Raw genomic sequence first — 12882 nt, forward strand, 5'->3', positions numbered from 1 at the left:
TGGCGGTGGCTACATTTTGGCAGAGCGGAGTTTGCTCTGGACACGACATGATGATGACGACCATCCCATCATGGTAATGCTGTATCCCTCTTGCCCATTTCTCCTTCGTGAGACACAAAATGACATTTGATGCGGTATACTGGATAATGTGGAATAAGCAGCAGGAAATAACACTTTGATAGCGGTATATCGAATGTGTAAGGTGCCCCAACAGTTATCAGTGCATGTCAATACCGCTGTAAACCAGTAGTGCGAATCTAGCCTTTGGCCACATCTATGGGGTACCTCATTTTTGTAACAGTTGCCCACCCAAAAGCCCAGGGGAGAAGCAGTGGAGGCTGGCAGCTCTGATCCAAGTGGGGTGGGGAGTCTGCTCCGGTTCCAGTCAGAACAAGTCAGAACCCTAAAGAATTTGCTTTGCACCTTGGAAAGCTCCTTTAGAGTTCTGACTGGTTCTGACTGGAACCCAAAGCTGATTCAGCGCTCCACTGGCATCGGAGCTACTAGCCCCCACTGGGGATAAGCACATCTTTTGGGGGAAACCCCTGAAAGAGTAATGGCTGCTCTTGCACAAAGCTCCCCACCCTTATTCATATGAAACTTGGCAGCCTTATTTCCCTCAGAAGGGAAATCCCATTCAATTCTGTCTGCAGTTTGATGGGTCTAATCCCTTCCTTTGGCCCTACTAGGTCTGCAAATTTGATCCAATTCTGACTGGCATTTAAAAAGTTTTAAAAAGCAAATATCTTGTGATATATTCGCATCAATCTGTTCTGCCAGGTGGTTGTGGCTGTCTGCAAAGGGGAATAAAAAGTATAGTCTTGTCTGGTTAAGCCAAAAATTCACCGGACCATTTGCAGGTGGCAACATGTTCCAGCGTTACTCCACCCACACAATCAGTAGCCAGTGCAACTGTCAGGGTTGTATCTGAGCCCATAGAGTCCCAAGGCAGCTCTGAGGAGGAGATACAATTCATGGGAGAGGAACTCTCTCAGGCTTCAGAGGTGCAGCTGCCCCACTCACATTCCTGGGAGTGACAGTGACCCAGGCAGGGAAAGGGAGGGACAACTTGAGGTTTTAGATGCGAGGCATAGGCACAGGCACAAGCGAGAAATTGCAGGAGCCAAGCTTAGGCGCTCAGCCCAACTGGCTCGACATCAACAGCTGCACCCCGAGGCCCCTCGGGAGAGGGGGAGATCTTCCCCTCCCACTCCTTAAGTTCAGAGAGTTGCCACGTTTTTCCCCAAATGGAGACCAACTGACATCCTAACACCTAGAAACCCCTAGTTTGCTGTTCCTTTGTAGTTCCTCTGAGTCTCAGGCAATTAGCATCTGTATGCTTCATTAGGATGATTGGCATTAAAGCCTTGGAAAGCAGCCCTTTCATCTGAGTGTTGATTCTGGCTATCGGAGGATTCAGTAGGCAACAGGGGCACTCCTGACAGCAAGAGAGTTAGATGGGGAAACTCTGAATGTGTTAACACCATGTCATGTGTTGTTGTTGTTTTTTTAAAAAAAATCTAAACATTTCCAGGGAAATGTGCATCAATGGCATGTGCCCAGTGTAACATCTAGTTAGGTCCTAACTGCAGGGTTGTTTTTTTCACACAGTGCAGAATTTTTGAGAAGATGCATAAACTAAAAGAAGCAAATGATATGCAGCACATATTCAGAATGGCAGTCAAGTGTAAGCATGTGTCAAAATTTGCTCTGTTGAGGGTTGTTGTTTCTAAAAATCGTTTTACCTAATTCACACCACCTGGACCCAAATTGAGACCCAAATGCAATTTGCAATTGGAAAGCTGTACATTACCAACCATGCAGTACATTGCAGAAAACAAAAAGCATATGTCCTACAACATACACACCTTCAAAAAATATGCAAAGAAAAAAATGTACATTTCCAGAAGGCACAAAGACATGCTTTAGACAATGGATGAGCACATTTCAAAATGTGCACAAATCATTACATGAATGTGTACATTACAAAAAAAAGTGTACCTATTTCTGTATGGATTCTTTCTTAAAGAATTGCAACCTTGTGCGGAAATGGGAGGGAATGAGCTTGACCTAAAAGACCCGATGATCTCGGTGAGATGGAGGTTGACAGATATGCCCATCCTCAGTCAGGTGCTCATGTCTTTGAAACCTTGTGGACATTGATGACATTTACCAGAAAAAAATACCTTAAGCAAACAGTGAGAAGATAAAGCACCAAGAGGGCAAAGTTCATAAACCATGCCGACAACTTCCAATTCATTTCTGGGCAATTGACAGCGGAATACTGGTAAGACTGCATAAACAATCTCCACCCTGAACAAAAGCAACCCCCACCCCCAAAACCTACAGGGCCACTTTTGAACTATTGATGAAATCTGGTCTGGCACATTGTTAGAGGGGTAAGATTTCCAGCGACTGTCTGGCTCACTAGTTTGTCTAACCACAACTTTTGGGCTTCATCTAAATGAAAAAAGAGTTTCCAGCTCAAGGCCATTTTTTGGTAGCCTGGATAAGAGAAAAGGCTGGATTACTGTATGGGCAGAGAGAGAGAGATGGCTAGGGATGGGCGAGAATTTCATTTCAGCTCATTGTTTATCAGAATTTGCATTGTATTTCATATTCGGGGGGAAACCTGAGCTTCATGTGCGACAAACCAAAACTGACAGATTTGTCCATCCATGCCCAGGACATTGAGGGCTCTTCAAAATCTGGGTTGAATCCCTGTGTATTTAACCATGTGAGTGCTGAATTATAGTTGCCACCATATTTTCTGACAGGTTCTTCGTTTTTAACAGCTACATCGGCCGGGGGGGGGGGTACATCATACTCCTCCCCATGCTAGTGTTAAGGAAATATCCGAGGCAGGTTAGGTTGAACAGTCAGAAACTTAATAAAGCACAGACACAGCTCTGGAGAGTCAGTCGAAACTGAGTCTCCACAAATACAAAAAGCAGGATGCATTTATAGAGACTGTTAGTTGGAGAACAAAGAAAATAAAATACTCAAGAGCTAATTTAGCTCAGCGACAGTCTTATCAGCGCAGCTGCGTTCTTATCATTAGGGATGAACTACTTTGTTGGATAGGAATTCCTTGCTTATAATGAGAAATTTACAATTACCAACACGTACACGTTTTCTCAATCCCATCAGGCACCTTACCTGAACCAAACTACTTACCAGGCCCAGTCAGGCCTACCTTCACACTGGGAATAGCTATACCCATTGCATTTGGCCCATGAAAATGGATGAGAATTTCAGTTTGGTGAGCTTTTGATTAGAATTTACCAACGTTTGCCAATTTCTTCATATTTGAGAGAGACAGAACTTAAAATTCTAAAAACTTTGAATGCAGGAGAAAGCAAAACTGACAAATGTGTCCATCCCTATGTAGGATGGTGGGAGCGAGATGAGCCATCCTGGGGTAAGGCAATGTAGACAGGGGCATGCTCTTCACCCTTCCAGTTCTTCTCCCAACCAACTACGGTCTGGCTGACTGAGGCTTGAAATGCTACTGCTTAATGCCAGCTTAATGACTAACAAGAGCTCTGCAATCCAGAATTAAATCCCAGATAAGCATGCTGATCTGGCCTGTGTGACAGAAACCTGGCTGGATGAGGTGGGGTGAGCATAACTAATTGACCAACTCTGCTTCAGCACAAGTATTGCTCCTGAAACATGGGGGCGAGGGGGGAGTATGGCTCTTGATCCAGCCATCCTGGTGGAGCAATGTCTGTTCTGGCCCAGAGCCTCTACCCAGGCCTCTTGGGCATTGCAATTGGGGCATAATTGGGTGGATTTAGGAGAGGAAGCTGGGGGTTGGTGCTAAGCCAGTATATGTTCTGGGAGCTTCCTACACGAGGTGGAAGATTCAGCACCACTATTTCATCCGTGGTGGGCAGAGGGAGATATCACTAGGGATGGGTGAGAAAGAATTGCAGTTCAGTTCACTGTGTATAAGAATTCACTTTGTTCATACCTAGGATGGAAAGCACTTGAAATTTAACAAATTCAAAAGTGGGAGAAACTTAAAGAGATGGATTTCTCCATGCAAGCCCAGGACTTGGAGCATTTAGCTCTTCAGAGTCTGGGTATTCAACCCAATAGCACTGAGTTACGGATGCCACCACTGTTTTCTGACAGGCTGCTTGTCTTCAACAGCCACATGGCAGACATATGGTCCTCTCCATACTGTGAAGAGCTGTCCCTATTGAATTTGGCCGGTGTGGCTGGGTGAGAATTTCATTTCAGGGTTTTTTTTAGAAGGATTTCCCAACATTCCCAACATTCTTTATATTTTGGACAGAAAGAACTTGGGATTTAAACGTTCTGAATGCAGGAGAAAGCAAAACTGACAAATGTGTCCATCCCTAGATAGTGTAGACATGGGCATCCTCTTCACCCTTCCAGTTCTTCTCCCAACCAACTATGGTCTGGTTGATCGGGGCTTAAATTGCTACCACTTCATGCAAGTTTAATGACTAATATGACCTCTGAGATCCAGAATTTTTATTATTGTTATTGTTATATCCCACCTTTTCCCCAATACTGGGACTCAAGGCAGCTTTACAACATTAAAACTTCTACAATTAAAACCTATAAATAGAAATATAAATACAAGTGCACAAAAGTTAAAATATAATTAAATCATCAATATTAAAATTGTAAAAATCTCAAAACATTAAAAAGACAACAAGAAAAATAGTATCCATCCATCATATTTTCACAAGTCCAGACTAGTCAACCCTGAAGGCCTGCTGGAATAAAAACGTTTTTACATGCCTATGAAATCATATCAAGGATGGCGCCGCTCTCGCCTCCCTAGGAAGGGAGTTCCAGAGCCTTGGGGCAGCCACCGAGAAGGCCCTCTCCCGTGTTCCCACCAGGCGTGCCTGTGATGATGGTGGGATGGCAAGAAGGGCTTCCCTTGAAGATCTCAGGGCACGAGTAGGCTCATAGGGGAGAATAAGGTCTTTCAGATAACCTGGACCCGAGCCATATAGGGCTTTATAGGACATGACCAGCACTTTGAATTGTGCCCAGAAACAGACTGGGAACCAGTGAAGCTGTTTTAACAGGGGAGTTGTGCGCTCCCTGTAACCAGCCCCAGTCAGCAGCCTGGCAGCAGCTCTTCGAACCAACTGAAGTTTCCGAACACTCTTCTGAGGCAGCCCCACATAGAGTGCATTACAGTAATCCAAATGGGATGTAACTAAGGCATGTGTCACGGTGGCCAAGTCAGACATCTCAAGGAATGGGTGCAGCTGCTGGTGCACTAGCTTTAGCTATGCAAATGCACTCCTGACCACCACTGAAACCTGGGCATCCAGGCTCAGGGCTAAATCCAGAAGTACACCCAAGCTGTGAACCTGTCTCTTTAGGGGGAACGTAACCCCATCTAGCACAAGCTGTATCCCATTCCCTGATCTACCTTTCGACTAACCAGGGGCACCTCTGTCTTGTCTGGATTAAGCGTCAATTTGTTTGCCCTCATCCAGTCCATTACTGCCAACAGACAATGGTTCAGCACCCCAATAGCTTCCTTGGAATTAGATGGAAAGGAAAAGTAGAGTTGGGTGTCATCAGCGTACTGGTGACACCGACCCCCAAAACTCCGGACAACCTCTCCCAGTGGTTCAATGTATATGTTAAATAGCATGGGGGACAAAACAGAACCCTGAGGGACTCCACAAGCCAATGGCCAGGGAGTCGAACAGAAGTCCCCACACCACCTTCTGGGTCCGCCCCTCCAAGAAGGCAGGGAGCCACTGTAAAACAGTGCCTCCGTGTCCCATCCCAGTGAGGCAGCCCAGAATAGGGATGGACGGATCACTTACCCCGTTCCGGTCCAGGGCATCCACTGGTGGGGGGAGACAATCTGTCCCTTCCCCCGGAATCCTCCCTGGCCAGCTCCGCTCCATGGGGAATCCATGGAGCCACCGGCTGGGCCCATCCGCACCTGGACTTCTGGCTGCTGCCAGACTGCGGACGCAAATGGCATCCAGCATAGCGGATGCCATTTGCATCCCTACGTTAGCTGTGATAGGCTATGTAAATATTTACGTAGCCTATCACGAAAAGAGTAGCAATGCAAATGGTATAGCAGATGCCATTTGCATCCCTGCTCTTTACTGTGATAGGCTACTTAAATCACAGCTAAAGCAGGGACGCAAATGGCATCCACTATGCTGGACACCATTTGCATCCGCAGACCGGGGCAGCGGATGGAAGGGATGGACCTGGACCGGCGGGCAGCAGGTAGGGTCCATCCATGAGAACTTCAACTTCGGGGGGTGGCAGATGGGGGTTGGTCCATTACACCACAGACTCCAGGGGGCCGGATTCTAAAGAATCCAGCCTCATTGGAGTCTGTGGCAGATTTCTCCGCCATCCCAAGCCCAGAAGGATACTATGGTTGAGGGTATCCAAAGCCGCTGAGAGGTAGGGATGTACGAAACACCTTATTCCAAGCCGGGGCATCCGCGGTGGGGGGGAGGCGCTCCGTTCTTCCCCCCGGAATCCTCCCCAACCAGCTCTGCTCCTTGGCGGCTCCGCAGAGCTGGTGGCCAGGCTGCTGCGGCCGCAAATGGTGGCCGTTGTAGCGGCCACCATTTGCGACCTTGCAGGCAGCTGTGATAGGCTACGTAAGTCTTTATGTAGCCTATCATGGAAAAGGCAGCCACGCAAATGGGGGCCGCTATGATGGCCACCATTTGCGGCCACAGCAGCCCAGCAGCGGCCAACCGGGAGACCAGCTGCCGCCGCCAGAGCTGCCACCAGAGCCGCCGCCACCACATCTGCCCGGGTAAGCTCCGTCCCAGGGGGATTCCATGGGGTGGCAGGGGGCGGGAGGCTGTTCCGCAACAGATTCCGGGGGGCTGGATTCTAAAGAATCCAGCCTCACTGGAGTCCGTAGCAGAATTCTTAGGGATGTACGAAAGTCACTTACCTTTTCGAAGGGTGACATTTGTGGTGGGGGGGAGGCGCTCCGTCCCTCCCCCCGAAATTCTGGCCGGAGGGGGAGGCGCTCTGTCCCTCCCCCCCGAAATTCTGGCTGGCTGGCTCCACTCCGCAGGGATTCTGTGGAGTCACCGGCTGGCTCCGCCAGCAGCCGGACATCCGGCCGCTGGCTAGCAGGGAGCCAGGGATGCAAATGGCGGCGGCCATAGCCGCCGCCGTTTGCGTCCCTGCAGTCAGCCGTGATAGGCTACGTAAATGTTTATGTAGCCTATCACGGCTGATTTATAAGAAAAAAAACACGTGCATACGCAAATGGTGGCGCCCATGGGCGCCGCCATTTGCGTTCCTTATTTTGGCACGTCTTAGTCTACATAAACATTTACGTAGACTAAGACGGCGAAAATAAGGGGAACGCAAATAGCGTAGCGTCTATGCTATTTGCGTTCCCCTTATTTTCGCCATCTTAGTCTACGTAAATGTTTACGTAGACTAAGACGTGCCAAAATAAGGAATGCAAATGGCGGCGCCCATGGGCGCCGCCATTTGTGTACGCGCATTTTTTTTCCTTTTAAATCAGCCGTGATAGGCTATGTAAACATTTACATAGCCTATCACAGTGTTTTTTAAAAATCTAGCCGTGATAGGCTACGTAAATCTTTATGTAGCCTATCACGTATTTTTGTTTTTTTTAACTGGAAATGGCGGTGGCAGCAGCCGGTCGGAAGACCAGCCGCTGCAGCCACCACCGCCAAACTGCCGCCGAACCGCCGCTGGAGCAGCCGCCGCGAGGAAGATCCACCCAAGGTAAGTCCTGTCCCGGGGGGGCGGGGGGGCAGACCGTTCCGCCACCATTTTCGGGGGGCCGAATGCACTGGCATTCTGCCTTCCCGAGATTCGTGGCGAAATTCTCTGACATCCCTAAGAATTCTCTGATATCCCTACTGAGATGTCCAGCAGAACCAACAGTGACACACTCCCCCTGTCTAGTTCCCAGCGTAGGTCATCCACCAAGGCGAACAAAGCTGTTTCTTTCCCATAACCAGGTCTGAAGCCAAACTGAAATGGATCTCGATAATCTCTCTCATCCAGGAATCCCTGGAGTTGGGAGGCCACCACGTGTGCCAATATCTTGCCCAGAAATGGAATATTGGAGACTGGCCGATAATTATCCAATATAGTGGGGTTCAAGGAGGGCTTTTTTAACAAGGACTCACCACCGCCTCCTTCAGGCAGGCTGGGACTCTGACTTGACTAAGGGAGGCATTAACCACTCCCCTTACCCACTCGGCCAGTCCACCTCTGGCTGCTTTTATGAGCCAGGAAGGGCAAGGATCTAGAACACACGTGGTGGCTCTCACCTCTCCCAGGACCCTGTCCACATCCTCAGGCTGTACAAATTGAAAAGTATCCAATAACACTGGACAAGCAGGGGCCAAAATTACATCCACTGCATGTGTATCAACTATAGCATCCAGGTCAGAGCGGATCCGAGCGATTTTGTCTGCAAAGTGCAGAGCACATTGTTCCCAGCAGGCTGTCGAGAGTGTTAAATTTTCCTCTTGCGGGCTGGTGTATAAGATTTGTCCATCCATTCCCAGGACATTGAGGGCTCTTCAAAGTCTGGGTTTGAATCCCTGTGTATTTAACCATATGAATTATGGTTTGAATTATGGTTGCCACCACTATTTTCTGATAGGTTCTTCATTTTTAACAGCTACATGGCAGCGGCAGGGTCCTCCCCATGCAGGGAATACCTGTACCCATTGAATTTAGCACATGAAAATGGATGAGAATTTCAGTTTAGTAAGCTTTTGATTAGACTTTAGCAAAATCTGCAAATTTCTTCATATTTAGGAGAGAAAGAACTTGAAATTATAAAAGCTTTGAATGCCGGAGTAAGCAAAACTGACAAATGTGTCCGTCCGTGGGTAGGACAGTGGAAGCAAGACGAGCCATCCTGGGGTAAGGCAGTGTAGACAGGGGCATGCTTCACCCTTCCAGTTCTTATCCTAACCAACTATTGTATGGTGACTGGGGCTTGAAATGCTACTGCTTAATGCCAGCTTAATGACTAATAAGACCTCTGCAATCCAGAATTAAATCCCAGATACGCATGCTGACCTGGTCTGTGTGACAGAAACCTGGCTGGATGAGATGGGGTCAGCTTGACCCAACTCTGTCTTCCCACTTTCCAGGTGCAGCAGCAGGCAAGACCTGGCAATCAGGGAACCAAAGTCATGATGGTGACATAGCATGGTTCTAATCCTCAGTCCTGTTGTCTTGTCCAGCACTCTCCTACCAATAAACGTGTGTACCTGAGGTTGGGACACTGTGACAGGATTGGGACTCTACTGGTGTACTGGTCACCTTGCTGATCAGTAGTCTCCCTGCTTGTGCTGGTGGAGGTGGTCTTTGGCAGTGGAGGATGGTGGCTCCAATGTCGGTGAGGCGGTGAATCTCATCCAAGTTTCAGTCAGAATCAATCAGCACTCTAAAGGAGCTATGCAAAGTGTGGAAGCACCTTGGATAGCTCCTTGAGAGTACTGACTGGTTCTCACTGAAACTTGGAGAAGATTCACTGCCCCACTGACATCAGAGCCACATCCTCCATTGGTCTTTGGGGTGGTGTTGGCCTCCCCAGGCTGATTGTGCTGGGGGTTTCAACACCCACCCTAAGGGTGTCTGCTGCAGCTCAGGATTTCTTGGCCTCCATGGCCCTGTTAAAGCCCTGGTCAACTTTTGGAATGAGGAAATGACCCAGGCAATTGACCCAATCACACCCAACAACCTCTCCCTTCTGCTAGGGCCAAAACAGGCATTTCTAGATATGTATCTTTCTTTTTTCCAGATGCGCACACACATACCCATCAAGACTGGGACCTTAACAGGGGGGAGGGAAGTTTTAAAAACACACACATCTGGAACAGGGCCTCTGTACCTAGTGTACAGTAGAAAAGAAGAAGAAAGACAAAGGTGCTAGATACAGATTTAAAGTAATGTCTGTTTGGGCCTTTAGAGAAGGGGTTGGCGACGTAGGGCCCATTTATTTATTTATTTATTTATTTATTTAATTTCTATATGCCCAATAGCCGAAGCTCTCTGGGTGGTTCACAAGAATTAAAACCAAACAGCACAGAATAAAACAATATAAAATATATAAAACATTGAAACCACAGTAAACAATATAAAACCCACAAGGTGCCCTTGCCCTCCTACTGTTTATCTTTATTTTTTAATATAACAAAATTTCTGACTGGCAGCTGGGATCACTTCAATGCAAAGTGAGGGACTCCAGGGGCCCCACCTCTCCTTTTCCCGGAAATGCCTCTGGGCCACACATGGGCAGGTGGGCGCAGGCCAGTGCTTTCACTGCAGTGGCACCCAGGACAGTTTCTGAAATTGACAAATGTGCCCACAGACTCATACAGGTTGCCTACCCCTGTGTGCTCCTTGGTTTTCTGAGGCATGGTAGGTGATGAAATGGGTGGGTAGCCCAGCTGAGTGGTGTTCAGCCTGTCCTGGAAGGGGTTGCACTCCCCCTGAAAGATCAGCTGTGCAGTGTGGCTTTGCTCCTGGATCCACCATTGTCGCTTGGGGCACTGGTGGCCTTAGTGGCTAGGCAAGCCTTTTATCAGTTTAGGCTGATATATAGTTGTGACAGAGGTAGCCTGGAACCAGTTATAGATGTCCTCTATCTGGACAGAGGTAGCCTGGAACCAGTTATCCAGGCCCTGGTAACCTCCTGCTTGGATTACTGCAGTGCTGTGGAACTTCCTTGGGAGATGACTCTGAAACTTCTATTCCTTCAAAATAGAGCTGCTAGGCTTCTAAATGGGACTGGCTGATATGATCATGCGATGCCAGGACCTCGTCAGCTGCACCAACTTCCAGTCCGTTACTGAGCCCAGTTGAAATGTTGGTGCCGAACTTTAGACCCCTAAACTGCTTGGGACCAGAGTATCTGAAGGAACATTTCCTCCCGTATGTACCTGCCTGGATGCTTAGGTCATCTATGGAAGCCCTCCTTGGGTTGCCCTCACTGAAGGAAGCTAGGTGGGTGGCTACAGAAGAGAGGGCCTTCTCAGTGGTGGCACTCCACTTATGGAATCCCCACTCCACCCTCACCAAGGAGGCTTGCCTGGTGCCTACACTGTTACCTTTTTGGTGCCAGGCAAAGACTTTTCTTTCCCCCCAGGCATTTGAGAAAATTAGTTTTTCGATGTTACATGGCTATTTTTATATGTTTTAATTACATGGCAGGGCTGGCTCCACCATTGGGCAGGGTCAAGCACCTGCCTCAGGCAGCGGAGCAGGAAAGAGCGGCAAATTGCGCTGCTTCCCCCACCTTGCCCCTGCCAGGAGGGCCCGCCATCTTTTTGTATTGCGGGCAGCCATCGCCAGAGCTGCCACCACCTGCCCGCTTGCTTGGCCAGCTGCTTCTTTCTACCATGGACGGGCACAGGCAGCCGGAGCTGCAGCCGCTGCCACTCCCCACCCGCCTGCTTGGCCAGCCGCTCCCTCAGCCAGCCCTGCTCCTGTCTGCCCAGTCGCTCCGGCCTTGTGCCCCAGCCACCCGTGGGGCTCCCACAAGCTACCCTGAGAGGCTGGCTCTGGCCAACCTCTCCTGGGAGTTTGCTGGACCTCTCGCGACAGTTGGTGCACAAGGCAAGAGCAACAGCCATGCCAGCAGATGTGAGCAACCACTGAGCCAAGAAAGGGAGGGACTGGCCAGCCAGTAGGGAGAAAGGAACACAGGCAGGAGTGTGGGCGGCAGCAGCGGCAGCAGAGCCAGTGCCACCAAGAGCTCCAATAAGCTGGCCGGTTGGGTGGGGAGCGGCACTGCCACCTCACTTGAGGCAGCAAGATATCTTGGGCCAGGCCTATTACAGGGGCATTGGTGTGCCCCTTTCGTTAAGACGGATCACTCAAAATAACATTTTGCCATTACAGGCCTCAGAATTCTCTTGCTTGTCAAGCCAATAACTTGAAACCTGGCATCCACGATCTACCTGATGAGGTCTACAACTGTGCAAAATGTCAAACCAATTTAATAAAAAAATACCACAGCTACAGCCAGTTAAATGGTGCTGAAAATGGACACATTAACTCTTTTCACTCGAGTTTGCAGGATGGCATATCAGATACTTCTTTCACATGTTTGTGAATACGGCTGATGTGCTTTATTCAGGCTTGACGGGAAGGCCTGCCTTTCATTGGTTTGGCGACATTCTGAGCAGTGGCTCAAAAGTTATTAAATTGTCCTGCCCGATTAAAGCTTATGGCCACAAATGTGTCTTATGCATGCTCAGGTTCACTCTGAAACTAGAATGCTGCCAGCCCTCCAGTGATTTCAATGGTTTTGCACTGGAGGGAAATCTACTGTATCCTATGTACAAAGCCTATTCTTCTAGTTACGCAAAATGTGTCCTCACAGGAGACCAGCATGAACATGACCATGGTTATCATCAGCCTGTCCACATTGGTTCCTGGAGGCCACTGTACAGGGATGTTGGTGTGGCACAACCCTCTTTAAACAACAAAGGGGTTGGACAAGGGAGCCAAGAGTAAATGGAATATACTACGCTTCTTCTTCCTTCCTTCCCTTCCATTCACCAATTAAGTGATTTGCAGTGATTACTCGAAGCCAACATGGATTTGTCAAGAACAAATCCTGCCAGATGAATCTGATCTCATTTTTTTTTATCAAGTAACCTCCTTTGTGGACTGTGGGAATGCTGTGGACATCATATACCTCGACTTCAGCAAAGCTTTTGACAAAATGCCCCATGATATCCTGATGAGCAAACTAGCTCAAAGTAAGAGAGATGAACAACTATCAGGTGGATCCACAGTTGGCTACAGAATTGGACTCAAAGAGTGCTTATCAATGGGATCTTCTCAAACTGGGGAGAGGTAACGAGCAGG

The sequence above is a fragment of the Heloderma suspectum genome, chromosome 2 (assembly GCF_057233095.1).
Source record: "Heloderma suspectum isolate Gila_16-S chromosome 2, 16-S_ref, whole genome shotgun sequence".
Classification (NCBI taxonomy): domain Eukaryota; kingdom Metazoa; phylum Chordata; class Lepidosauria; order Squamata; family Helodermatidae; genus Heloderma; species Heloderma suspectum.